This window comes from Nicotiana sylvestris, chromosome 6 (genome assembly GCF_000393655.2).
Source record: "Nicotiana sylvestris chromosome 6, ASM39365v2, whole genome shotgun sequence".
In the NCBI taxonomy this organism is placed as follows: domain Eukaryota; kingdom Viridiplantae; phylum Streptophyta; class Magnoliopsida; order Solanales; family Solanaceae; genus Nicotiana; species Nicotiana sylvestris.
The window spans coordinates 90,656,144-90,682,386 of record NC_091062.1 but is presented as its reverse complement, the minus strand read 5'-3'; the positions used below and the strand labels follow the sequence as shown (position 1 = coordinate 90,682,386).

General features: G+C 40.6%; 1 long non-coding RNA gene across 1 annotated transcript; it reads left to right on the top strand.

Moving 5' to 3' along the window:
• Positions 1 to 593: 593 nt before the first annotated feature.
• On the top strand, positions 594 to 25,299 carry LOC138872196 (uncharacterized). Its single transcript, XR_011400651.1, has 2 exons — positions 594 to 820; positions 24,917 to 25,299. It is a non-coding gene; the product is annotated as an uncharacterized lncRNA (long non-coding RNA).
• The last annotated feature ends 944 nt before the right edge of the window (positions 25,300 to 26,243 follow it).

Genomic DNA, 26,243 nt, shown 5'->3' with positions numbered 1-26,243 from the left:
ATTTTGTATTCCGAACATATATTGTAGTAGTATTGTACTTTCACGTAAATGTTCATGCACTTGCGGCACCGAATTTTGGGGATTTAGATCTTGCTCTTGGTTGTATTCCCCTATGATTTTTCCTGGTTTATATTTTGGTCTCATTCGAACATTTAAAATAGTAATATCTATATTTTCTATAAAAACGATCAATTTTCACTCTTTATTTCCTAAATCGTTTCGAAATGCATTTTGGATTAACTACTAGTGTGTTGAATTCATTGTTGGCTTGCCTAATGATGGCGTTGGGCGCCATCATGGCTTATAGAGGGATTTGGGTCATGACACTTTGTTTTTTTCGAATATAAATACTAGAAAAATGTTATTTAGTATGTTAGTAATGAATTTTTATATCAGAGTTAAAAAAAATAGTTTAATGAATTTAAATTGTTGAACTTTATGCGTTTAAATAAAATGAAATATTTTATAAGTAGCATTTATCAGTGGAAATGAGTTAAAACATTCAGTGGGTAATTTATCAAAAATTTGTTTAAACTAGATGAATTAAGTGACATTAGTCTCATAAAAAGAAAATAACAAATAGAAAAAGTCATAATGTACTCGTACATCTGGTCATAAACCCCCTTCGTAGTTGTTGAAAAAAAGAGGGGTTTTTGTGCTTCACATATTGTAGTAAAACTGGAAGATGGGAGCGGGCAGCAAGGCAGGAGATCTGGTATTTAAGGCCGCGGCGGCGGGGCTGGGTGTCGCCACCATTTATCTCACTGCAACATTCTCCGTTAACGTCTACAGGGGTCTCTCTTGGCATAATGCCCAAAAGGTACTTCCCCACAATCCCTTTACCTTACACCCCTTTGATATGTTTGCAGTTATCTAAACCCTAATTATGTGATGATGCCCTTTGCCTGTCAAAATGAGAAATTATAGATTAATTTTGAATCGCAGAGGTATATCTTTCCATTTTTAGAAGCTTCCATCATGCTTATTTGGTTTATTTCATTTATCCTCTTATTGTCTATGTTACATGGATTATTCATTTGCATCGTGTAGAGCGTGTGTGATATAGGTGTAGACGTCTAGTACTTGGTTAGGCAGAGGTGAATTCAGGATTTGTATGGGTTCTACTCGAGATTCTACCACAATCTCTATTTGATTTACTAGGTTCGAATCAATTATTTGTACTTATCTAGTGGATTTTTCAACACATATATAGGCTCTGAGCCAAAGCTACTGCATTCGGATGAACTCATAACTTATCTCTACATCCGCCGCTGTAGTTGGGTTGTTCAAAATACGCTTAAAATTAGTGAAGGATTAGACTTAAGTATAGTAGGCTTACTATACCCAAATACTCACCCTTACTTATCAACCAAAAAAAAAAAAAAATAACCCCCCAAATAATTACCCTTAAAATGAGTCAGTTTAACATAGCTCCTAATTCGTTTTTCATGAAGAACATCTCCTAGTACAAATTTAAAAGACATACCATAATTTTCTTTCTCTACTGGGTTCCGATTAACCCATAACTTTGGATTGTTGAGCTCCAGATTTCTATTTCTTATTTAGCTGGTTTTACTGCCCTCTACTTGAAACCCGAATACTCAGTGAGCCAAACGAATAGTTCGAAGTTCCAGCTGCCACTTGGGCATTAGAAGAGCCTGTACCTTTCCCCTAAATCCTATTCATTAAGATTTTAGCTCGTCTATCTTTGTGTGATTGCATGACAAGATCTAGTTGTCAATGTTTTGTTTGTGTCAACAATGGTAGTCTTATCTGTAAGCATCGGGCAATTGTGTGACTTGTATCAAAAGTTAATACCAAGAAATGCCTGTCTTTGTGACTTCTTTATGTTAAACTACTGGATGCGAACTTTAAAACAATGTTTAGTTCCAAAATGGAAGTAGAAGGGTAAGGGGAGAGAACATGTCTCTTTCAGTGGAATATTTATCATTTACGCCCTATTGTTTGGAATAAGTGGAAGGTAAATAACATTTAGTCTTAAAGGGGGGCTAAATGCAGACTTGGACAGGTATCCAGTCCTTTACTTGTACTTCCTCTCTTGCACTCTTCTTTTCTACCCGTTGATACATATTAAGTATTGTCACACCTCCTTTTTTACTACACCCCGTAAAGGGTGTATAATGGAGTTTTTCCAATTAAAGGACAATCGAAACGGGATTTATTATTAAAAGATTCAGAATCGCCACTTGGGAGATTTATGGTATCTCAAGTCACAGGTTCAAATCCCGAATCGAGGAAAAGTTGACTCTGTATTATAGTCCGCGAACCAGAAATTCGAGTAAGGAATTCTGTTAACCCGGAAGAAGGTGTTAGGCACTCCCGAATTCCGTGGTTCTAGCACGGTCGCTTTGATCATACTTGGCTTACTAAATTGTCCAATTACTCGATTTTAGAACCTATGTGCTTTTACCTTTTACAGCTTAAAGAAAAATTATCGTGAAATGAGTCACGCGTACGTGTACCCATCCGTTTGGCGCGTCAAAATCATGTCACACGAACGTGTCCACAATTAATAACGCACTATTATTATTAAGAAAGTTTAGCCGAAGTTGCGCGAACGCATACTCCGGTTTTGTTTTTAGAAATCGTAATCATGTCACGCGAACGTGTCCACAATCACGGTGGTATATTAAACGGACCTAAAGCAAACTACGAACATTTGTTATTTTATATCTAAATCATAAGAAATTAGTAGAGGGCCATGCATTTTAAGATTTTATTTGGCACGGCGCACCTCCGATCTATATTTGAAAAGCCCAATTAATTAACTAAGGAAAATTTGCGGAAACTTCTACTTGTTTAAACTAAGGGTTCTACCCTACAAGTTACTAAACGCATTGTATTAGAGAATTAAAGACCCAAAGGGAAACTATTTCAAACACCATTGAACAGACCCCTTTTAAAATGTCTTTAGAAATTGGGCTCAAACCCAGCCCAATTTTTGATGAAGCAAAGGCGCCCAGGGGTCTGTATTCGACATACCATTCAGCTGGGCCTGCGTTAGGCCCTAGTTTTATGCCAATCAAGGAGTGAAAATTAATGATATTAATTTGGAACATGAAATTGACTTAGCAAACTTAAACTACGATTTTGAAATATCAAACACCAATTACCTATCTAGCTTTCTAATCTTAACTATTCCAACATGAAATGACCAAATAAACATTCTGACCACAAATTTCCAAATCAAGCAATCATCTGATCATTACGCTTGAAACCAGTTTTTAACTAGTTTCAACATGAATCTGAACCTTGACTTCGAGCGTGAACATGCTTACAAAATAGAGTCTGGGTAAATTGATATACATACAAGCCAATACTTAGCATTTTAATGAATTCAAATGGTCATCACAGCTAAAACTACATTGATCTTCAGCATAAACTAAACAAAGGTATACAACCCCAAAGCATTAAATTAAACCTCTGTGACAAAGCCTTAACAACTCCTTTACCCAGCACACACTCGAACTCATTAGAAGAAAACCAAGTAGCTAGAGTCCATAGTTCATTTATCACTACAAAAGCAGATTTGCTACTATAGGTTCAGAGAATAAAGATTCAGAAAAAAGGAAGGAGATGAACTAAATTATGAATAACAAACTAATGCTAAGCTCTACAATTCCATTTTTCATTTCACCCTTCAAGTCAAGCATTCACCTTATACAAGTTGTAGAGCGTGTACCTGGAAATTGACAAGGAAAAGAAGTGAACACTCAGCAGTAAACAACAGCAAAAGACAACCCCAGGTTCAACCAATTGAACAATGAAATCAGCTCATGAGTGTCAATGGAATAGTAGAAAAAAAATCCAAAAAAACCCCCCAGCTCTAAACCAACTCTTGAAGTCCCAGATTCAAGATTTTTCTAATCCGAGCTATGACTTGAAAATAACCTTTTCAGCAAATTTCTAAACCAACACCAGAAATCCAGAAGCTGAATTTTAATGTAATTCAAGTAGTTTCAACAAAAGAGCCCAGAACATCAAGTGTTATTTCAGAATGCACTCACCAAAAAATGCCCAGCCATTTTAGTTTTCAGATTTTTTCTCCCCTCTAGCCGTTTCTCTGTTTTCTGTTTTTTTTAGCCCTCTCAAATCTGCCTTGAACTCTAAGTAACAATGCCTTTATAGGCAAGCTACTAGGGCTCCCTTAAAGAATTCGAAATTGCCCTTAAAACTTTTTGAAGTTTTCACTTTAGCTTAGCAATCCCTGGTGTAAACTTCAGAATTCCAAAATAGCCCCCATCCCAGCTTCCTAGAAGCTTCCCAATTCTGTTGCAAATAGATTCCCTTACTAAGACTACCTAAATTACCCTCTATATCCCTGTTTATTACCCCCTAAAACGTGTGGGTATGGGCCATGGGTCAATGACCCAATTTTCTGAAACAAAAATGAATTGGATTTTAACCCAAACCCACCCCGCAAGATAAAAAACCCAAACAGCTCCAATTGTCACTTGCCCCATTATCAAATTGCTACCTAAAATAGCACATGCCAACTTGTTTTATCAACTTAAGAAATTAGCCTAAATGATTTACTAATTCAACATTAACCAAACTAACAATTTTAAGCCAGAACTCCACCTACTCATGCATGAATTGAAGAACTCCGGGACGGAAAAAAAAATGAAAAACCACACAAGAAGAAAGGAAAGAACAGAGACTAAAAAAAGGAGGAAAGAATAGACCAGAGGCAGAATAGTGAATACGTACTACAGTTCGGATCAAGAGAAGATAGTCTTGGGTCATCAAACCTTCGGATTTCCGGTCAAATGTGATATTAATCGCATGTTCTCATAGAGAGCAAACGAATAAAATCACACTAGACCCAAAACATCTGCAGAATCTTGATTAGGATTTTAGGGCTCAACTTGTATTCAAGATTCGGGGAGTTCCATTAAGATTCGTGGGTAATGGGTTGGATATTTGGGATGGGGAAGACGTGGTGGTTTTGTGGTGTATTTTTGGAGTGATTTGGGAGGAGTTATGTTTTGGGTCCGATCTTCGATCTAATATTCGAAGGGTTTGGCTGAGATTCGAGAGAGATGGTTTGGGGTTTTGGAATGGGGAGATGGAGGGGAATCAAGGGTGTAAATTTGGGGTCGATTGGAGTACCGCCGCCGGCGGAGACGATTTCCGGCAGGCGGTTCCGGCGGGGGTGATGAGGGTCTGGTGAAGGAGATGATAGGGGTAGGGGGGGGCTGTTTGGACACTGATATATCAAACTGACCCAAGCTTCAGGACCGTCCGATCAAGAAACCTTGACGGTCCGATCCTGATCTGTTGCCAACGAAACGGGGTCGTTTTGATTAGGGGGGGGGGAAGACCGGACCGGGTTAAGGTGGTTTGGGCCGGGTGAGGGGGTTTGGACGAGTACGGGGATGGACGACTTGGGCCTGGGGAATTTCGAATACAAATGGCCCAAATCAGGGTCTTCTAAATCCAACTCTTTTTATTTTCCTTTCTTTTGATTTTTTTGATTTGATTTTTTTTCTAATTTCTTTTAAAAATCAAATTAAAAATTAAAAATTAAAATAAGACCTAAATTAATTCCTAATCAAATTATCCTATCAAATTGAATTAACTAACTCTAAATAATGCTCACCTCTATTAATTAAATGCCAAATTAAAGAAAACTAACCAAAATTTGAAAAATTAAAATTAAAGTGCGAAAAATGAACTATTTTGTGATTTTCTCATTTTTATAAAACACTAAATTATTAATTAATCTAAAAAGGTGTACAATTAAATCCTAAATGCAATATATTTTTGTACTTTTCATTAATTAAATAAAATAAATATGTGCAGACAAATGCAAACATAAAATGCCACAAAATTTGCAAAATTGCAAATAACGAAAAGAAATTATTTTGTTTTGAATCTATGGGAGTAATTCCTATAGGGCAAAAATCACGTGCTCACAGCTGCCCTTTTTGCCCGGAAACATGAAGAGTTTTCGTGCAAAGATAAAGTGAGCGGATACGAGCGATTTTTGCCCGTTTGAATATTCCGTGGGAAGCATTTTAAAAGATTTGACCGCACCCTACTTCAGAGGTTGCCTACATTTCCTTGGCTATAAAGGAATCAGGTCAGTGTAGTTCTGGAAGTTTGATAGCCGGGACTACCATGAAGCTGTGATTTCACTGTTGCGGCTGCTGCTGCTACTGCTTATTGAACCCTTTATTACACCATGTCAAAATAAAAAGAAGCTAGACTAGACTATGATCTATGTATTACAAAATCCTATCTATAACTTCAGACTTGCTCTGGTGGTTCTTGTTGCCTTGTTGACTTGTATTCTCCCGGTGGAATCCCTTTGTTGCCGTCTTGAATTGTAATCTGAGATGTTTTCCTTTTCTCCAGGTGGATGCCTGACTGCCAACTACATTTTGAGATGTTTTTCTTTTCTCTAGGTGGACGCTTGTCCGCATGAACTTGAATGTATTCCCTACTCTCCAGGCGGGCTCCTGATCGCTGAACTTGAATGTATTCCCTGCTCTCCAGGCGGGCTACTAACTTCAACGAAATAGACAAAAACAGAGGAAATTTCCTGCCCCAATTTGGGTATCTGGGGACATGTGTAAGTGTAAAGCGGATCACATTACCAACTATCAATAAGAACTTGAAAGCTAAAACTTGAATTGTACTCCCTTGTTCTCCAGGCGGGCTCCTGACTGTTGACTTGAAATGTATTCCCTGCTCTCCAAGCGGGCTCCTGACTGCTGGACTTGAAACGTATTCCCTACTCTCCAGGCGGGCTCCTGACTGCTGGACTTGAAACGTATTCCCTACTCTCCAAGCGGGCTCCTGACTGCTAACTTGAAATGTATTCCCTACTCTCCAGGCGGGTTCCTGACTTCGAACTTGAAATGTATTCCCTGTTCTCCAGGTGGGCTCCTGATTTCGAACTTGAAATGTATTCCCTACTCTCCAGGCGGGTACCTAATTTCAACAAAATAGACAAAATAAAGAAAACTTTCTGTCCCAGTTTGGTAGCTGGGCACATATGTGAGTGTTAAACTGAATCATATTACCAAATATTACTAAGAATTTGAAAGCTAGGTCCCATTATCTAGGGGGGTCCTGATGACTATTTCAAATCTACGCCATATCTTTTAAAAGCATGACTTCTGCTACATCTTGTTATCTAAGAAGGTCTTAAACTACTCCCCATTATCCAGGATGGTCCTGAAAATCCAAGGTCAAATTTTATCTCAATAGTGACAGCTTTTATAGCTGAACTATACTACCCTACAGTAGGATTTACGCTAAATGTTGCTGTCTAACCGAAACTTTAAAACTAAGTCCCATTGTTCAGGAGGGTCCTGGAATTCTGAAATTAAATCCCATTATCCAGGAGGGTCCTGAAAATTTTAAAACTAAATCCCATCTCAAGCATGCGAACTTGAAACCATTTTACACTCCTTGGGGTACATTTATGCTAGATTTTACTACTCATGATTGTTTTGATTTTTAAGCTAGGTCCCATTTTTCAGGAGGGTCCTGAAAATTTCCAATTAAATCCCATTATTCAGGCGGGACCTGAGAGTTTATCGTCAAACCTGTTTGGTGCTCGACTTTCTTTGCGGAGGATTTTCCCGAAACAACCGAAACTTTCTGCCCCTGTTTCAATCAAAGAAAAATCTTGTCAGTTTTTAAATGTGGTGGTTAGTTGACAACATCTTTCGTTGAAGACCTCTCCGCTGTCATGCTTTGTTTTGATTAGCTTCCTCTGCACTGGCTAAGAACCGCTTGACTTCCTGGCTGACTTTCAAAACCCATAACTTGAATGACCCGAGTGTTCTATACCCATGCTGTTGTTTCACCTCTGACCCCTTTATCTGAACCTTTGCATTTCCATGTCATTACCAAATCATTCCACCGATGAAATTTCCGGTGATTCCTTGTACCCCTTTGCATCATGTTATCCTTAATATACTCTGACCACGCTGTGCTTTGCAATGGTGGAAGTTGGTAGTGAGCCTTGAAATCCTTTTTCACTTGCTTTGAGTAGGACTGACATTGAAACATCTTAGACAAACAAACCCCAAAAGAAAAAAAAAATGAAATGCAATGATTTTGTGAGTTAAGGATACGAAGAATCCAAAACCGGATGACTGCTAAAAGGAGAAAGAAAAGAAACTTATCTGACTGGAACAGTTGGTACCAATGATCATGACATGCATTTCGGATTAATCGGCCCAATCTGTTCAACCAATCAGCTTTCAGTTGCCGTACTTTGTTGCCCTAGAACTTCCATAACTTGATTACTTTACCCAAACCTTGACCTTGTTCATCCTGCGGTGCCTTGAAACAGTTTTCTACCAAAAGACCTTTCTCACTTGTTGACTTTTCACCTAACTTTCGCCTTAAGGTACCCGTGAGGGTTTTCACCAATAAGACTCTCATTTTAATTTCTCTCAACTCCCGTCGCCTTACGGTGCCTGTGAAGGTTTTCACCAATAAGACTCTCATTTTGTTTCTCTCAACTCCCGTCGCCTTACGGTGCCTGTGAAGATTTTCACCAATAAGGCTCTCCTGCTTGAACCAGAGTGTTGCCCCTGACATGAGTTACCTTTATCTGCTCGACTTGACATTTCTCAAAGACTGATCAGAAGGTCTTTCTTTGGCCCGTAATGTGGGCTTTCGAACAGGGTTAGAAAGAAAGGGTATAAAAGGCTCAAAACAATTAGAATGAGTTCAAAATTACAACTTTCGGAATTAGATTTCTGACATTAATCACAACTTCTGCCCCAGTTTCTTGCTTGGGGACTTTTGGATTTTTACTTTGATGGGACCGAACCGTGAGGCTGCCTTCGTATCCTTAAAAGGAATCCGGTCGAACGTAGTTCATGTCATAGAAATTACTTCGTTGTTGTGATTTTCTCTTCTCTCTTTCTTTTCTTTCTCTTTTGCTTTTTCTTTTTTTCTTCTTCTCTTCTTTCTTCTTTCTCTTTTTTTTTTCTTTTCCTTTTTTCATTCTTTTCTTTCTCTTTTCCTTTTTCTTTCTCTTTTTCTTTTCTTCTTTTTCTTATCTTTCACGCTTGTGTTTCTGATATTCGCTACTAATTCCGAAAGAGGAGTATGAAAGAAAATAAATAAGGCTCAAAAGGGGTGACAAGGGATAAAGTGTTTAGATAGCAGAACAAAATGCCTTCGTCATTTCAATATTCAAACATGCCAAATACAAACAAGTACAATCAAACAAAGAGATCATACATAGTATCTCTTGACTGCATCGGAATTGATAGCCATTTCCACACATTTCCCTTCTACATCTGTCAAATATAACGCGCCATTGGACAACACTGTAGTTACAACAAATGGCCCCTGCCAGTTTGGGGCGAACTTTCCTTTTGCTTCGACCTGATGAGGAAGAATGCGTTTCAATACTAACTGACCCGCTTCAAACTTCCGTGGACGCACCTTCTTATTGTATGCTGTTGCCATTCTCTGTTGATACAATTGGCCATGACATACTGCTGCCAGTCTCTTTTCATCGATCAAACTTAATTGCTCCAAACGGGTTTTGACCCACTCATCATCATCGATCTCAGTCTCCGCGATAATTCGAAGGGATGGGATTTCCACTTCTGCGGGTATCACTGCTTCAGTGCCATACACAAACAAATAAGGAGTCGCCCCTACTGAAGTACGGACAGTAGTGCGATAACCCAGCAATGCAAACAGCAGCTTTTCATGCCACCGCCTAGAAACCTCCACCATTTTTGAAGTATCTTCTTTATATTCTTGTTAGCCGCCTCAACTGCTCCATTTGCCTTAGGGCGGTACGGGGTAGAATTGCGATGTGTAATCTTGAACTGCTGACATACCTCTTTCATCAGATGACTATTGAGATTAGCCCCATTGTCTGTAATGATCACCTTTAGTACCCCAAACCGACAAATGATATTTGAGTGCACAAAATCAACCACCGCCTTCTTGGTTACAGACTTGAATGTTTTAGCCTCTACCCACTTGGTGAAGTAATCAATGGCCACCAGAATAAACCTGTGCCCGTTGGACGCTGCTGGCTCGATTGGTCCAATGACATCCATTCCCCAAGTAACAAAAGGCCATGGTGCAGACATTGTATGTAGTTCAGATGGTGGAGAATGAATCAAATCTCCATGCACTTGGCACTGATGACATTTACGTACGAAACTGATACAATCTCGCTCCATAGTGAGCCAATAATAACCTGCTCGGAGAATCTTCTTTGCCAACACGTACCCACTCATGTGCGGTCCCCAGACTCCAGAATGTACTTTGGTCATAATGGCTGTAGCCTGCCTAGCATCTATGCACCTCAGCAGCCCAAGATCTGGAGTCATTTTGTACAAAACTCCCCCACTGAAGAAAAATCCGCTTGCCAAGCGACGAATTGTCCTCTTCTGATCACCTGTAGCTTGTACTGGATATACTCCTATCCGGATGTATTCCTTGATATCGTGGAACCATGGTTCGCCATCGAGTTCTTCTTCCACCACATTACAATAAGCATGCTGATCGCGGACCTGAATATGCAACGGGTCTACATAAGCCTTATCTGGATGATGCAACATTGACGCCAGAGTAGCCAAAGCATCGACAACTTCATTATGGATCCTTGGGATATGCCTGAATTCTATTGACTGAAACCGTTGACAAAGATCATGCAAACATTGTCTGTATGGTATGAGTTTCAGATCCCGTGTTTCCCATTCTCCCTGAATCTGGTGCACCAGGAGGTCCGAGTCACCCAAGACCAAGACTTCCTTGACACCCATATCCACAGCTAACCTCAAACCCAGAATGCATGCCTCGTACTCAGCCATGTTGTTGGTACAGTAAACACGAAGCTGAGCCGCAATAGGGTAGTGCTGCCCTGTTTCAGAAATAAGTACCGCTCCTATCCCCACGCCCTTCATGTTTGCAGCCCCATCAAAGAAAAGTTTCCATCCCGGCTTCTCAACTTGTTCAAACTCATCAATGTGCATCACCTCTTCATCGGAGAAATAAGTTTCCAAAGGTTCATAATCCTCATCAACCGGATTCTCAGCCAAATGATCCGCCAAGGCCTGTGCTTTCATTGCAGTTCGAGTCACGTAGACAATGGCAAACTCTGTGAGCAGGATCTGCCACTTTGCAAGCCTCCCTATGGGCATAGGCTTCTGAAAGATATACTTCAATGGATCCAAACGAGATATGAGGTAAGTAGTATAAGACGACAAATAATGTTTCAGCTTCTGGGCTACCCAAGTTAGGGCGCAACACGTCCTTTCAAGATGAGTGTACTTAACCTCGTAAGATGTGAATTTCTTACTGAGATAATATATGGCATGCTCCTTCCTGCCAGTGATGTCATGCTGTCCCAACACGCATCCAAATGAATTGTCCAAGACTGTCAAATATAGAATCAAAGGCCTCCCTGGTTCTGGCGGGGCCAGCACAGGTGGGTTTGACAAGTACCCCTTTATCTTATCAAACGCTTCTTGACATTCATCTGTCCACTTGACCGCAGCGTCTTTCTTTAACAATTTGAAGATATGCTCACAAGTTGTCGTGAGCTGGGCAATAAACCGGCTGATGTAATTCAATCTTCCCAACAGACTCATCACTTTAGTCTTGTTCTTTGGAGGTGGCAATTCCTGGATGGCTTTGATTTTTGACGGGTCTAATTCAATACCTCGTCAGCTGACTATGAATCCCAACAACTTCCCAGACGGAACACCAAACGCGCATTTTGCAGGATTGAGCTTGAGATTGTACCTGCGAAGCCTTTGGAAGAACTTTCTCAGATCTCTGACATGGTCAGACTGCTTTCTAGACTTTACAATCACATCATCCACATAAACCTCGATCTCCCTGTGTATCATGTCGTGGAATATGGTCGTCATTGCCCTCATATAGGTTGCCCCAGCATTTTTCAAGCCAAATGGCATGACCCGATAGCAGTACGTTCCCCACGGTGTGATGAATGCTGTCTTTTCTGCGTCCTCCTCATCCATTAAGATCTGGTGGTAACCCGCATAACAATCAACAAAAGAACCAATCTCATGTTTGGCACAATTATCGATCAATATATGGATGTTTGGCAGTGAGAAGTTATCCTTGGGACTTGCCTTGTTGAGATCTCGATAATCAACACACAATTATCGATCAATATTTGATCTTTACACTCATATCCGTTTTGAACTTTCTCAGCTTCTGTTTGACAGGAGGGTCTGCCGGATCAGTGGGCAATTTGTGAACCACCAAGTCAGTGCTTAGACCTGGCATGTCGTCATAGGACCATGCAAAAATATCTTTATACTCGAACAATGCTTTAGTTATCTCCTCTCTGAGTTGTGGTTCGAGATGGACACTTATTTTAGTTTCCTGGACATTATCTTGGTCCCCTAAATTGATTGCTTCTGTATCACTCAGGTTAGGTCTGGGTTTTTCTTCAAAATGGTTTAGTTCCTTACTAATCTCTTCAAAGGCTTCATCCTCGTCATATTCCGATTCAACATTACATTCTATTTCTTGAATTACTATTTCAGAATTAGATTGGCTTTTGAGACTGGGCCGGAGATTCCGTATGCATGTCATATCATTGAAGCCAGCATAAAAAGAACTGTACAAGGAAGAAAACAAAAACAAAATAAAACTGTCAGGAAGAGAGGAAAAGGGAAATTGCATTTCATTGAAATTAAAGATAACAAGGTTTATACATCCAAACGGACGGAACATAGAATCTGAATCACAACCCTGGAATAATCCAGATAAACTGAAAGAAAATCAAAGCAAACTACCAAAACTCCCTCCTGGTGGGGAGAGGAGTAGCTTCCCAATTGTTAATCTTTGCACCGGGCCCAACATATTGTACATCCGCCTTGCTAGAACCCTCTCCAGCTTCCAACACGTTCACATCGGCGAATATCCTCTCGAACCTTTCCATCAAATCTTCATCCACATCAACCACCGAAATGGGAACCGACATCACTGGGCGCTTTCTGGTACCAAGCCTGACAAATGAACGGGAAAGACGTGGGATTGGCTTTGGAAGGGCCCATGCTTTCTGTTTCATTTTTCTAGCTCTCCTCACGTCTGCGATTGTGGGCTTGAACCCCAGACCAAATGTATCCAAGTTTTTAGGAAGAGAAACCAGCTGTACGATACCTTGCAGAGATGCGCCCAAACCTTTGCCCGGTACAAAACCATTTTTCAACATTTCAACGGCTATCATGACTGATGCAGCAGCTACCCTTGGAGTCAGCACGCACTTCCCTTCAGGAACTTTCTCTACCGCTACCGTGTCAAAAACCTGATAAACCCACGGCCCCTTGTCGTCTTCAAACTCTATGAATGGAACAATGACATCACTGGGAACACACAAATTGTCTTCGCCATGCACAACAATTTCCTGTCTATCCCATTCAAACTTAACCATTTGGTGCAGAGTAGACGGGACCGCTTTGGCAGCATGAATCCAGGGTCGACCTAACAACAGATTGTAAGAAACAGCCACATCGAGCACCTGGAATTCCATAGTAAATTCAACTGGCCCTATTGTAAGCTCGAGCACTATGTCCCCGACTGAATCTTTCCCTCCCCCACCATCGAATCCCCGAACGCAGATACTGTTCTTGTGAATTCTTTCATCATCCACCTTCAACTTGTTCAGGGTGGAAAAAGGGCAAATATTTGCGCTGGAACCATTGTCAACTAGTACCCGAGTAACCACGGAATCTTCACATTTCACCGTCAGATAGAGGGCTCTATTGTGCTCAGTACCCTCCACGGGCAACTCATCATCAGAAAAAGTGACTCTGTTTACCTCAAATATCTTGTTAGCTATCTTTTCCAAGTGGTTTACTGAGATTTTGTCAGGAACGTGGGCTTCGTTCAAGATTTTCATCAAACGGTGTTCGTCTGAATGGATCAATAATGACAAGAGCGAGATCTGAGTTGGTGTTTTCCTTAACTGCTCCACAATGGAATAGTCTTGTACTTTCATCTTTCTTAGAAATTCTTCTGCTTCTTCCTCGGTCACCGCTTTCTTCACGAACACTGGATTATCTTTTGAGGTCTTAGCTTTTCTCAACTCTTCGGGGGCAAAGCATCTCCCGATCGAGTCAAACCATGAGTCTCACACACTTCTTCTTTAACCTCTTTCCCTTTGTAAGTCACGGTCACTCGTTCATAATTCCATGGGACTGCCTTGCTGTTGACTATCGGTAATTGAGTTACCGGTTTGATAATGACAGGATCTGTGGAGGCGCCCTTCACAATTACCACAAGCTGTTCGTCACTCCTGGCACAACCACTTTTGCTCTTTCATGTTTTCCTGCAACGTCACTTGAGGACCCCTTCTTGACCTCCACAGATGGTTCATTATTTGCCCCGTTCAACTTGATCACAGACTTCTCACTTGTTGACTTTTCAAATGGCTTGGCTTCACTAGCCCGAATCATCATGACGGTTTGCGAAGGCTTCTTAGGCTCCTCTCCCTTATGCATTATCTCAATCATATTAGTCTCATGATGGGCCGGCAACGGGTTCTGGTTGATGTTGGGAGCCTCCGGGGCTTGGACCTCGATCCGATTAGTATCAATGAGCTCTTGAATAGCTGTTTTCTATTTCCAGCATTTCTCTGTGTCGTAACCCGGGGTCCTTGAACAATACTCACAACTCATCGAGTGGTCAAGATTTCTGGGAGGAGGATTCAACAGTTTAGCCTCGATCGGATTCAGCATACCCAACTGTCTCAGTCGATGGAATAGACTAGCATATGATTCTCCCAAAGGAGTGAAGGTTTTCTGTTTCTGCAACCTCTCATTCTTAAAGGCTTGATTTGGACGGAAACCCGTCCTAGGGGGATTTCTGTAGGCTCTCGGGGGTGGATGGGCATTTTGTGGAGCTAGGTATGGACTTTGTGGAGCCGGCGCACGCCATTGTGCGTGAGCGGGAGGTTGGGTATAGGTTTGTGCGTGATGGACGGAAAAATGGGGATCGAGCGGTGGCTAGTAGTGTTGTGGTGGACTATATGGTGTGTGGGGGTAAGTTTGGAGGTAGGGTCGAGGCGGGTTGTAGTAACGTGGAATGTTCCTGGATCCAACCCAAGCTCCCGACTCAATTGTAGCAACATCCTCTTTCTTCTTCTTCCCGAGTACCCCTCCAGTACCGTTTTGAATGGCCTGGGTGGTCCCCTTGATTGCTGAATAACTCATGATCTTGTTGGACTTGAGTCCTTCCTCAACCATGCCTCCCATTTTTACGACTTCATTAAAGGACTTACCTACTGCTGACACCAAGTGACCGAAATAAGTGGGTTCCAAAGCCTGCAAGAAATAATCAACCATCTCGCTTTCTTTCATCGGAGGGTCAACCCTCGCTGCTTGCTCTCTCCAATGGAATCCATATTCCCTGAAGCTCTCACCGGGCTTCTTCTCAATCTTTGTCGACAGACGGTCTGGGATAATTTCGAGGTTGTACTGAAAATGGCAGGCAAAGGCTTGGGCCAAATCGTCCCATGTGTACCACCTGTTGTGATCTTGTCTGGTATACCATTCTAAGGCCGATTCACTCAGATTTTGGCTGAAATATGCCATCAACAATTCATCTCTTCCACCTGCTCCTCTCATCTTGCTACAAAATCCTCTTAAGTGTGCTACTGGGTCACCATGCCCATCGTACAGATCAAACTTGGGCATTTTGAACCCCGCTGGCAACTGAACATCTGGGAACAAACATAAATCCTTATATGCCACACTTACTTGACCTCCCAACCCCCTCATATCTCGGAACGACTATTCTAAGCTTTTGACCTTTCTGATCATCTCTTCATGCTCGGGATTTTTGAGTGGCTTCTCGGTCTCTGCCGGGAGATCAAGATGAGGGTGTAAGAATATGGTTCTGGAACTTTGAAGGTGGGTTCAGGGGATAGTACTGGTTGTCGTGAGTTTGGAACAGAGGTTCACTGGAAGATCAGTGTAATGTAGCAGGTGGAGGTGCCACAAAAACAGGTGTAATTGGTGGGGGAGGGTATGGGACTTGTTTGGGTGGTAGGGCTTGGGAAGTATGGGAAGTGGCGCCATAGCATTGTTGGTAGAGGGGAAAGGCTGGAGATGAGTTCACAGTGGGAGGCTCCGGAGGTTGGGCTGATGGTGGGATATAAGCAGGGTTGGCGGGATAAACCGGTGGTGGATGCCCCTTGGCCAGGCTTGGTACATTTCAGCCATCTGCTGCTTTAGCTTATACATCTCTTCCCTCATTGCATTAACATCTAGTTCTTCCACCTCTTTTGACGGGTCAACAATACTTGTCTCCGGTTCTTGGTTGGCCATATTCAGCCTGTCCTTTGATCGGGTGTGTATGGCTGGGTTGCCAGAATGCTAATCAACTAACCACCTGCCTGATTTCAATACATCAAACAACAACCTTGTTAGCGATTAGGCTTTAACAGATTGGTAACCGCACATTGGGCATGAATGCATCTAAACAGTTAACCGTCTCTATTATGTATTTGATCGGTTACATGCGTCATCCCGGCCTTTTCTTACTTTCAATCGCAAACTTCCCCCTTTTTCTTTCTTTTTCTTTCCCTCCCTTTCACTCTTGCCTCTGATCTCTCTTTGTTTTTATTCTCTCTTGATTTTTTATTTTTTCTCTTTTCTTTCTTGTTTTTCCGCTCTTTTCTTTTTTTACTCCCTTATTTTCTCTCTTTCTTTTCTATTTGGTTACGGTCGAACCTATGGAGATTGCCTAGGTATCATGACCCCGCATGAATCAGACCAAGCGTAGTTCTTGGAGATAAAAATAATAAAACATTTTTTTTGGAATTTTCAAATTTTCATAATAAGACTCGGAAATAAACTTAAACAGAAACTAACAGACTCTGATGAAAGACGAAATACAGACTTGAAAAACAACCCACATACTCTGATAAAAGAAATACAGACTCCGAGACGAACTGACAAACTTTAACGGAAAGAAAATACAGACTCAAGAAATCACTAATACATCAATGCCTCAATTGCCCCCGGGACCCGCGGGGCATCATTCGACCTTGTCGCGGGTAGACTCGCTAAATCCCCTTGAAGGTGGTAGAGATCTTCCATTACCCGACAAACAAAAATCATCACAGTAGCGAAGAACATAGATCTAGTCATATCCTCACAGCTACTGCACTTCATCGCGATGTAGTTGGCGACCCTTTTGACTCGCTCTTTTATGACACCCTTCTCTTGCAACAAACGCCCAATTTGTTCGGTTCTGGCTTCCAAAGTTCGTTCGGCTACCTGGTTCTGCTCTTGGAGTTGTTGCAAGTCTCTTTCTAGCCGTGCCATTAAGGCGTAACAATGTTCTCTTTCAGCCTTAAAATTTTTGGCTTGTTTAGCCATTTCACCCTCGAGTTTGCCAATCGCCTTTTCCCAACTTGTGACCCCTTTTTCATATCTTTCTTTCATCTGTTGAACGAAAGCTGCACGCCTTTCGGCGCTTTTAGCCAACCTTGCCTGTGCTTTTACTAGTTCAGACTTAGCTTTCTGCAGGTCATCTTCATAGTCGCGTACCTTTTGAGTAAGGTTATAAATGAGCCTTCCATCTTTCCTGCTTCGGCCTGGGTTCTCGGCTTCAATTTTCAACTGTCGAACCTGAGCTCTGAGGGCTTCATTTTCTCGCACCAATCTTTTCCTTTCACCTTCGGCCTCTTGTGCCCGCAAATCATTGTTGAAGGTGACATTTCTCAACTCTTCTCGTAGATCATGGATGATGGCCTTATATTCCTTTTTCTTCTCCCCCCAAGCTAACCTCTCCTGAATTTTATCATCAAAGGCTTGAACATGAGGCCTTTTGGCAGGCCTTTCGGGCTCTGGCTCGTTGTTTACATAAGACATTTTCTCAAACCAAGCAGCATAATTTGGATCTACTTCCCCTTGGCGATGTCTGATACCTGGGTGCCATTTTTTAGATACCGGCAGCTATTCCAATCCTGCTAAACTACAACCTCAGGCAATGCAGCTTCTGGATGTAACTCTATGACCTGGGTGCTTAGATCTTCATCTTCAGGCACAATCTGATACCTTCCCAATTGCCTCAAGACCCTCTGCGGTGCATATGGCTGAATACTCCTTACGCCCATTAACCTCAGGTAGCCTTTGGTAGCAATCATATAGATGACTTCTGTCCTCGGGAGCTATCCTATAGTCCACTCGACCTGACCTGCGTTAAAGAACTTTCAAGTGAGAAACCCATGCTTCAAACCCTTCTGGTGCGTTGTAATCTTTTATCCTCTCCTCGTAACTAATGATGAAGTTATTCGGGCTTGAACCATAACTTATGAATCTGGGATGATGGCGAAGGTGCTCGATCAACCACATTTGCAGAAGGATGCTGCAACCTTCAAAAAATTGAGCCCCTGCTTTGCATAAAGTCAATGCTCGATAGATATCTGTCAGCACCAATGGGGCAAGTGTATGATCTTCCTTGATAGTGATGATTTGTGCAATTCTAGCCATACGAATATCCACCGTCCCTTTCTCATTTGGTGAAACCATGATCCCCAAAAATGCCACAATAAATGCAAACTGGCGATGAATTTGCCAAAGGCCCTTGTCTTGTTTGTTGCTCAGACCCTTTTCATGCGTTTCAAAACCAGCAGAGTGCCCGAACCTGAAGTATAAGAAATGGAAAGCACAACACCCGTTGCTCACACGTTCTTTATTCGTCTGTTTACTAATATTCAGGAGGTCAAAGAACTTGTGCACCGATGGAGTCCTTGGAAATATAAGTTGTTGCTTCCTCAAATCCCGTCCGAATTCAATGTAGCCGGCTATTTCCTCCAAAGTAGGGGTGATCTCAAAATCCGAAAAACGAAAGACATTGTGGACAGGATCCCAGAAAGTTACCAAAGCCTTGATCAAATCTTCCCGTGGTTTGATCTCAAAAATGTTTATAAGAGCACCCAATTGCTTTTTCACCCATTTCTGACCATCTTCATCTAGATCACTCCACCACATACGCAAGTGCAACTGAGCATGTTCCCTGACCACTTCTGGCGGATCCTGTATGGTATTCATTCTGTTCTTGTGGAAGGTTAAGGTTAGGGTTGACTCGAGTGGACCCTTTTGTAAACAGTTTTTTGAGGAAGAAAAGAAAAAAAGAAAAGAAGAAAAGAAAAATAAACAAATCAAAGGACCATGATTTCTTCCCCTATATTTCACATGAATTTTGAGGCCGGGGGAGGGGGGATTATTTTATGACCCTTCACAAACTTGTCCATTCTTTTACGAAAATAGCCTTTCGACAACTGAAAAATACTCTGAGGCTATCTCGACAAGAACGGTTTAAGACATTGCCAAAGCTGGATCGACTTATTTTGACCAAAATCCAGACTGTGTTCACTCGACCACCGACTTTCTTTTCTTGTTTTTTTTTTTTCAAAAATAAGGCCGAACCTTATGTAGGTTGCCTACGTATCCTACATCCGGTGAGAATCAGACCTGCGTAGTTCGGTCAGTTTTGACACATTTGTAAGAACACAATGTTTGCCGCTTTTGGAATAACTTTGTTTTTTTTTTTTTTTGAAAAAATTTTGGCAGAATTTGGGGATGTTTTTCAAATACTGGGGCTTTCTTTAGAATCGGGCTTTATTTCCTTCCCTACATCACTCTTGGTTTTTCTTTTGCTTTATTTTTCTAGCCGGTCAGCATGAGCCAAAACAAATAAATGTACACATAGCACATAGAATGCATCAGGATGGTCTGTTGTTTCGAGCACACCTGTCTTAGACGGACCCAACCCCTGTGTTGAGTCCCCTAAGCCAAATGCACATGATGCAAACAAACGTTCCTACTAGGGATTCGACATGAAGCTGTGTTTTTCTAGGTTTAAATCCTGGGGTTTTAGTCTAGACTTGGGTACCCGAGCGGACAACTGGGGCCGAAGAGGGGGCGACGTACCGGGAGCACTGAAGTCTACTCGGCCTTGTCGCTTGCCCAGCCTCGTTCTATTTGGTATGATTTCTACAGAAAAAGCGGGCCACGCGAACGTGTGCACCATTTTCAGAAGACTCAGAGAGGTGGCGTAAGAAAACATTTATATACAATTCAAACAATAATAAAGCAGTAAACAAATAACATTTAGCACAAAAGATTCACAGAATACAGTAATATTGACAATAAATGAAGCCAAGTAAAAATCATTAATAAGCTCGAATTCTTGAACCCCGAAACCCAAGATTCTGGGTTCGATCCCCAGCAGAGTCGCTAGAGCTGTCACACCTCCTTTTTTACTACACCCCGTAAAGAGTGTATAATGGAGTTTTTCCAATTAAAGGACAATCGAAACGAGATTTATTATTAAAAGATTCAGAGTCGCCACTTGGGAGATTTATGGTGTTCCAAGTCACCGGTTCAAATCCCGAATCGAGGAAAAGTTGACTCTGTATTATAGTCCGTGAACCAGAAATCCGAGTAAGGAATTCTGTTAACCCGGAAGAAGGTGTTAGGCACTCCCGAGTTCCGTGGTTCTAGCGCGGTCGCTTTGATCATACTTGGCTTTCTAAATTGTCCAATTACTCGATTTTAGAACCTATGTGCTTTTACCTTTTACAGCTTAAAGAAAAATTATCGTGAAATGAGTCACGCGTACGTGTACCCATCTGTTTGGCGCGTCAAAATCATGTCACGCGAACGTGTCCACAATTAATAACGCACTATTATTATTGAGAAAGTTTAGCCGAAGTTGCGCGAACGCATACTCCGGTTTTGTTTTTAGAAATCGTAATCATGTCACGCGAACGTGTCCACAATCACGGTGGTATATTAAACGGACCTAAAGCAAACTACGAACATTTGCTATTTTATATCTAAATCATAAGAAATTAGTAGAGGGCCATGCATTTTAAGATTTTATTTGGCACGACACACCTCCGATCTATATTTGAAAAGCCCAATTAATTAACTAAGGAAAATTTGCGGAAACTTCTGCTTGTTTAAACTAAGGGTTCTACCCTACAAGTTACTAAACGCATTGTATTAGAGAATTAAAGACCCAAAGGGAAACTATTTCAAACACCATTGAACAGACCGCTTTTAAAATGTCTTTAGAAATTGGGCTCAAACCCAGCCCAATTTTTGATGAAGCAAAGGCGCCCAGGGGTCTGTATTCGACATACCATTCAGCTGGGCCTGCGTTAGGCCCTAGTTTTATGCCAATCAAGGAGTGAAAATTAATGATATTAATTTGGAACATGAAATTGACTTAGCAAACTTAAACTCCGATTTTGAAATATCAAACACCAATTACCTATCTAGCTTTCTAATCTTAACTATTCCAACATGAAATGACCAAATAAACATTCTGACCACAAATTTCCAAATCAAGCAATCATCTGATCATTACGCTTGAAACCAGTTTTTAACTAGTTTCAACATGAATCTGAACCTTGACTTCGAGAGTGAACATGCTTACAAAATAGAGTCTGGGTAAATTGATATACATACAAGCCAATACTTAGCATTTTAATGAATTCAAATGGTCATCACAGCTAAAACTACATTGATCTTCATTATAAACTAAACAAAGGTATACAACCCCAAAGCATTAAATTAAACCTCTGTGACAAAGCCTTAACAGCTCCTTTACCCAGCACACACTCGAACTCATTAGAAGAAAACTAAGTAGCTAGAGTCCATAGTTCATTTATCACTACAAAAGCAGATTTGCTACTATAGGTTCAGAGAATAAAGATTCAGAAAAAAGGAAGGAGATGAACTAAATTATGAATAACAAACTAATGCTAAGCTCTACAATTCCATTTTTCATTTCACCCTTCAAGTCAAGCATTCACCTTATACAAGTTGTAGAGCGTGTACCTAGAAATTGACAAGGAAAAGAAGTGAACACTCAGCAGTAAACAACAGCAAAAGACAGCCCCAGGTTCAACCAATTGAACAATGAAATCAGCTCATGAATGTCAATGGAACAGTAGGAAAAAAAATCCCAAAAAAAACCAGCTCTAAACCAACTCTTGAAGTCCCAGATTCAAGATCTTTCTAATCCGAGCTATGACTTGAAAATAACCTTTTCAGCAAATTTCTAAACCAACACCAGAAATCCAGAAGCTGACTTTTAATGTAATTCAAGCAGTTTCAACAAAAGAGCCCAGAACATCAAGTGTTATTTCAGAATGTACTCCCCAAAAAATGCCCAGCCATTTTAGTTTTCAGATTTTTTCTCCCCTCTAGCCGTTTCTCTTTTTTCTGTTTTTTTTAGCCCTCTCAAATCTGCCTTGAGCTCTAAGTAACAATGCCTTTATAGGCAAGCTACTAGGGCTCCCTTAAAGAATTCGAAATGAATTCCAAAATAACCCCCATCCCAGCTTCCTAGAAGCTTCCCAATTCTGTTGCAAATAGATTCCCTTACTAAGACTACCCAATCTACCCTCCATATCCCTGTTTATTACCCCCTAAAACGTGTGGGTATGGGCCATGGGTCAATGACCCAATTTTCTGAAACAAAAATGAATTGGATTTTAACCCAAACCCACCCCGCAAGATTAGAAACCCAAACAACTCCAATTGTCACTTGCCCCATTATCAAATTGCAACCCAAAATAGCACATGCCAACTTGTTTTATCAACTTAAGAAATTAGCCTAAGTGATTTACTAATTCAACATTAACCAAACTAACAATTTTAAGCCAGAACTCCACCTACTCATGCATGAATTGAAGAACTACGGGACAGAAAAAAAATGAAAAACCACACAAAAAGAAAGGAAAGAACAGAGACTAAAAAAAAAGGAGGAAAGAATAGACCAGAGGCAGAAGAGTGAATACTTACTAGAGTTCGGATCAAGAGAAGATAGTCTTGGGTCATCAAACCTTCGAATTTCCGGTCAAATGTGATATTAATCGCATGTTCTCTTAGAGAACAAACGAATAAAATCACACTAGACCCAAAACATCTGCAGAATCTTGATTAGGATTTTAGGGCTCAACTTGTATTCAAGATTCGGGGAGTTCCATTAAGATTCGAGGGTAATGGGTTGGATATTTGGGATGGGGAAGACGTGGTGGTTCTGTGGTGTATTTTTGGAGTGATTTGGGAGGAGTTATGTTTTGGGTCCGATCTTCGATCTAATATTCGAAGGGTTTGGCTGAGATTCGAGGGAGATGGTTTGGGGTTTTGGAATGGGGAGATGGAGGGGAATCAAGGGTGTAAATTTGGGGTCGATTGGAGTACCGCCGCCGGCGGAGACGATTTCCGGCAGGCGGTTCCGGCGGGGGTGATGAGGGTCTGAGAAGGAGATGATAGGGGTAAGGGGGGGGGGGCTGTTTGGACACTGATATATCAAACTGACCCAAGCTTCAGGACCGTCCGATCAAGAAACCTCAACGGTCCTGATCTGTTGCCAACGAAACGGGGTCGTTTTGATTAAGGGGGGGGGGAGACCGGACCGGGTTAAGGTGGTTTGGGCCGGGTGAGGGGGCTTGGACGAGTACGGGGATGAACGACTTGGGCCTGGGGAATTTCGAATACAAATGGCCCAAATCAGGGTCTTCTAAATCCAACTCCTTTTATTTTCCTTTCTTTTGATTTTTTTTTTCTAATTTCTTTTAAAAATCAAATTAAAAATTAAAATAAGACCTAAATTAATTCCTAATCAAATTATCCTATCAAATAAAATTAACTAACTCTAAATAATGCTCACCTCTACTAATTAAATGCCAAATTAAAGAAAACTAACCAAAATTCGAAAAATTAAAATTAAAGTGCGAAAAATGAACTATTTTGTGATTTTCTCATTTTTATAAAACACTAAATTATTAATTAATCTAAAATAGTGTACAATTAAATTCTAAATGCAAATGCAACATATTTTTGTACTTTTCATTAATTGAATAAAATAAATATGCGCAGACAAATGCAAACATAAAATGCCACAAAATCCGCAAAATTGCAAATAACGAAAAGAAATTATTTTGTTTTGAATCTATGGGAGTAATTCCTATAGGGCAAAAATCACGTGCTCACAAGTATTCCCAAATAAATGATTAGCTTTCCCGAAGTGGAAAAGTTTGTGATAAAAAATGACACTGTTCTGCTATCAAAGATCAGTGAAATTCTTTGCTGGTCTATTCCACGGTCCACCTGACAAAGTGGATGGTTATTGGTTTTCTTGGAGTTTTGCCAATTGGATATAAGGATTGTGGTTACCAAATTACTAATTACTGGAGCACAAAAACAGAAGTTCGTATGTTGGTTGAGGTGTTTCCTTTAGCTTCAGTAGTATGAGGTTTCAGCAACTCATATGCTTTCATTTCGTAAGCGCCAACTATGTATCCAAGTGCTATTGTTTTGATCTCTGAGTTTTCACCATTCCTACCGTGCCTCATCTTCTCTCTGGTTGTTCTTTTCAAATCTAAACTCAAACAAACGACTTTTGTGATCTAGTGAGTTGCTGAAGACATGCTTGAGCATGAGCTACTGATTAAGAACATCCTTGAAGAGTTGTTGAGTTCTTAACTGGTTTTCTTCGCTCATTGTGTATGTGCAATTGCTCTAATGGCTGATGTGTCTAATGAGCCAAGTAAACAAGCTGGACCATCCATCCTTCATGCTCGTGCTAGCTATTCTGCTATTTGTGTCAATTGGTATGAAATTTGAAATATTATATCCTTCTGGTTTGAGGCACCTGGCTATGCGTTTCTTTTGCTCTCTATGCATTCTACATGCTTTCTTTTGACCTCTATAAACATTCTGCCTTTTGGCTTATTGAATGCTGATACCATATCGTTTCTCCTAGATAATCTATGCTGAATACTGAGTGTTATGTAGTATCTTACCATCATATGGATCATTTACTAAATTGTTTTGTCTACTAGAAAGCTTCTGATATATGGCGATTTTATTCCCTGCAATTGCAGAAAGAGGAGAAAGAAAGGTCTGTAAGTCAGCAGGAAGAATGACGTGTTTTGTAGTCCTACACATGGTTGTCGTGCTGCTAGCCTAGAATCCCGCCAGAGGTTTCGGAGGATATATGCATCTTGTCAAATTGTGTAATAACTTGTTTACAATTTTTCCATAGGATACTTGAGACATGGCAGCACTTAGGATCTTCTCATTCAACGAACAAATTGGAGAGAGAGAGTCTCATGTTTATTCATTTTCTGTTGCTGAAATTCTCCTTAACTCGAGAGTTATAGTAGCTACTAGCTAATGAGAGTTGAGATGGAGTTGGAGTAGTACTTATCAATAAGATTTATGTTTCACATTGGAATTTAATGACAATATTTCCTGTTTTTTGTTCCCCCACCCTCACCCAGCCCCCAAAAAAGAAAAGAACAAAAGCAGAGTTGAATCCTATTTACCCCGCGAGGAAATGGGAGCAAGTAGCATAGATAGATAGCACGACGATGTATTTTCTTTACGAGTATGCAATCACTCATAAAAGGCAAGTCATTATTATTATGATGATATTAAAAGGTGATTCGCATCAGATGCAATATAAGAACCGAAGATAAAAATTATGTCGGAAATGGTAAGTTTGGTAATTTCCTTTTCTCATATCTTACATGCCCATTTCGTATTGTTTCCCTTATGGTTCCTTTTGGCTTTTCGTGCCATTCAAAAGGTAACTTCTGTCCGTAAGCAAAAGCAAGGCCAACTGCTTTGTTCCTCACGTATTTATCCATGTAGTACTTTTTTACATTTTTTTAAGTTTCAGTGCTTTAAATTTGGCTTTTTTCTTCTCTTCGTATAAATACAGTAAGTTTGAATGCGGTAAAAATTAAGTGAATATTATAAAAGACACTACAGTATACTGTAAATTGGAGATATCATATCGCCGAATTCATTGCTTTCTTGTACAAACTTGGTATAGATAGTGATGTTTACTTGTGTTATTGGATATTTCCTTTTATTTGTGTCTGTGTAGGGGGATGTGGTGTTCATATTGTTGTGGATTGTAGGGAAAAAATTGAGGATACGTAGATATCACTTTTACTTATCCAATGTGAATAAAAGGAAAGCCCACACATGTAAGAAAGGCAAGCAAAAATGAAAATAAGGAAAAGAGTAAAAAACTAAAGTTCCCATCTGTAAAAGCGAGATATTAAGGATGTATTATGGAACTTTCGACTTCTGTCAGTAAAGTTTCACGTATGTCTAGACTGTAGAGTCAATAAGAACTCACATTCACATTATTTTAGTGATCATTATCAGGCAATTATTTTAGTTCTTAGCACATATTAT